The sequence below is a fragment of the Sturnira hondurensis genome, unplaced genomic scaffold, assembly GCF_014824575.4.
Source record: "Sturnira hondurensis isolate 20B ecotype Veracruz unplaced genomic scaffold, ASM1482457v3 Scaffold0004068, whole genome shotgun sequence".
Classification (NCBI taxonomy): Eukaryota; Metazoa; Chordata; class Mammalia; order Chiroptera; family Phyllostomidae; genus Sturnira; species Sturnira hondurensis.
In genome coordinates this window covers 734,032-737,031 of record NW_028076699.1, presented here as the reverse complement: position 1 = coordinate 737,031, position 3,000 = coordinate 734,032, and the positions used below count along the sequence as shown (strand labels likewise).

At 42.4% G+C, this 3,000-nt stretch overlaps 1 pseudogene; it reads right to left on the bottom strand.

The window, feature by feature from the left end:
* Window positions 1-2,290: 2,290 nt before the first annotated feature.
* LOC118985038 (60S ribosomal protein L21-like) lies at window positions 2,291-2,757 on the bottom strand (annotated as a pseudogene).
* Window positions 2,758-3,000: the final 243 nt, after the last annotated feature.

Here is a 3,000-nt window from a genome sequence, read left to right as displayed (position 1 = left end):
CTGCAAGCCAGGAAGAGAGCCCTCACTGGGGAACCAAATCAGCCAGCACTTTGATCTTAGACTTCTAGTTATCAGAACTCTGAGAAATAATTCCTGCTGTTTAAACCACTCGGTCTATGGTATTCTCTTATGGCAGCCCAAGCTGCCTAAGACAGGAAATGTCTCCAAGTCTATGTCAAGGGAGACCTCCCCTCCCCCCACACCCTGGGATGTGCCTGTGGTGAATAGGGTGGAAACATGGCTGTCATTCTGGTTTGGGTGACTATTCACAATGCTCTGATCCAAGTCTAAGGGAGACCGAAACTCTGACTGTCATGGGACAGAGGCTGCTGTCATAGGCTACAGGATGTCCTCTTCAGAGTCCTCCTTTCAGAATGAAGGGGAAGTAGTCTTGGACCTCATCTAACTTCAGGTTCCGTGCACTGCCTGTAACCTCCTGTGGCTGTGACCTCTACTATCTTTATACCTCCCACCCAGGTCCCATGCTTGAATTTAGGGATTGAACTGGGGTCCATCTCGCTCAAGGTCATTCCTCCCTCAGCTCTGGTACTTCCCTGACCCAGCTGCTGTTGCGCATGAGGAAGTCCCAGCATGCTTCAAGGGTGATCTTACTTTTGCCTATTGGCAAGTTTTACGCAGCAATAGGCCAGCAAAGAGGCAGTATCCCCTCTGCTAAGACTTGAATAAGATGGGAAAGACTCTAGATCTGAGAGGCCTAAACTACTATATTCACCCATTGAACTCACTTTTCAGAAAACCTACTATGTTCCAAGGATTAGAACTAGGTGATGAAGATACAAAGATGAACTTAAACAGTATTATTTTTTTTTAAAAAAAAAACCAGATCACTAAATTTCTTTTTTTTAAATATTTATTTATCTATCTTTAGAGGGGAAGGGAAGGAGAGAGGAAGAGAAACATCAATGTATGGTTGCTTTCTCGTGTATCCCCTGCTGGGAACTGGCCCCTGCCAGGAACTGGCCTGCAACCCAGGCATGTGCCCTGACTGGGAATCGAACTGCGATCATCTGGTTCACAGGCTCACGCTCAATCCACTGAGCTACACCACCCAGGTTAAACAGTATTCTTGTATTAGAAGAACTCTTGACTTGGTATGGGAGGTTCCCCTCTGGGGTCTGCCTGGTCTCAGCCCCACTCTGAGGACCAGGAAATCTCCTGTGCTCAAAGTCAGGGTACACCTACAGGGTGGGTAGGGCTGGACTGGGATAGGGAAGAGAGACAGCTAAAGGTCAATCCCAAGGAAATCTTGCCATTATCCAGGGTCTTTACTTTGGTTCTCCATTCCCTTCTCTTTAAAGTAGTGATTCTCATCCTTCTTGGTTATGAGCGCCTACTACGTGGAGCGCTAGGTCAAGGTTAGGGATGCAGACATTCACTCAATACCATGTCTATCGTACTATAGGTACTCAGTAAATGTTGATTGAATAAATGAGGATAAATTAGTGGTTCTGCTCCAGACTATAGGCAAAGACAATTTCTAGAGTGCCTGCTGTACTCTACCTGTATCACAATGTGACGTATAAAACCACAGCGAACAGGACTAGGTAACGTGAGCCAAGGCTGCATGTGGGGCAGGTGGCGTGCTTTTCGCCTCTGCTGAGGAAAAGTGGTTTCTGTTCAGAGATACTGGAGAGGGAGACTCAGAGAGAGCTTAGGAAATGTTGGGCCATATACTCTTTTACTAATATTGTTGAAGTGTAATGGACATACAACGTTCTGTTAGTTTCAAGTGTGCATGTATATGTTTGTTTTATAGATATTTACAAGTGTTATGTTTTCTTGTTGGATTCACCTCATTATTCTGTCATGCCCATCTTAGACTTTTATTACAATCTTTGTTTTAAAGTCTATTTTGTCTGGTATAGATCTAGTTACCTCAGCTTTCTTTTGGTATTTATGTGCATGAAACATTACTTTCCACCCTTCACTCTCAGTGCATGTGTGTTCTTACACCTGAGGTGAGTCACTTGTAGGGAGCATATAAATGGGTCTTATTTAGTCATTTGGCCACTGTAAGTCTTTTGATGGGAGAATTTAGTTCATTTACATTTAACGTAATTATGAATAGGCATGTATTTATTGCCATGTTCTGAATTGTGTTCTGGGTCTTTTGTAGTTTCACTTTTCCTTTTTTCTTTTCTAGCTTTTCTCCCTTGGGGTTTGATGACTTTCTGTAATGTTGCTTAGATTCCTTTCTCATTATCTTTTGGGTATCATAGTTTTTTTTTTTAAATCAGTACAGAGACCTTTTATTTATTTATTTAACTTGTTACGCCATGAGTTCATAGGGAATGGGCTCCAGCAGCTCGGGCTCCTTTCCATTGGTTCCCACAGAGTCTGCTTCTCTGGACGGGGCAGGCTGATGCCTCAGTCCAACCCAGGGACCTTTCTCTTTGGTTTCCTTCTATTTTGATCACACTCCTTCACACATTTCAGGAAGCTATCTCAGCTATTAGCGTGCTTAATGTGCTCAGTAAGTACATTAATTCTCTTGGCAAGGATCTTGCCCTAAACTTGTTTATTCACAACAATGTCTACTGCATGCCGGATGACACTGTAGACTCTTCCAGGTTTGCCATGGGAACAGTCATGGGGCATTCCTTTCTGAATATCTACCATGTCTCCTTTCCTGTAGATTCACATGTATGTGGCCAAAGGAATAACTTCATGTTTCCCAAAAGGCCTAGAAAACATACAGTGGGTACCTCTCCTCTTTTCCTTTGTGTTAGTCATTTTGAAAAATTGCTGGAAGATGGCAGTTTCAGCTGAAAAACTGGGTATCATAGGTTTTGCTTTGTGGTTACCTTGAGACTTACGTTGCATATGTGTGTGTGTGTGTATGTGTGTATATATTCCAATCTATTTTAAAATTTAAAACACATTACATTGTAATGCATTCTAAAACTCTGTACCTTAATTCCCCCTCCCACATTTTATATTTTGATATCATGTATTGCAATAATCTTTTTATTTTGTATA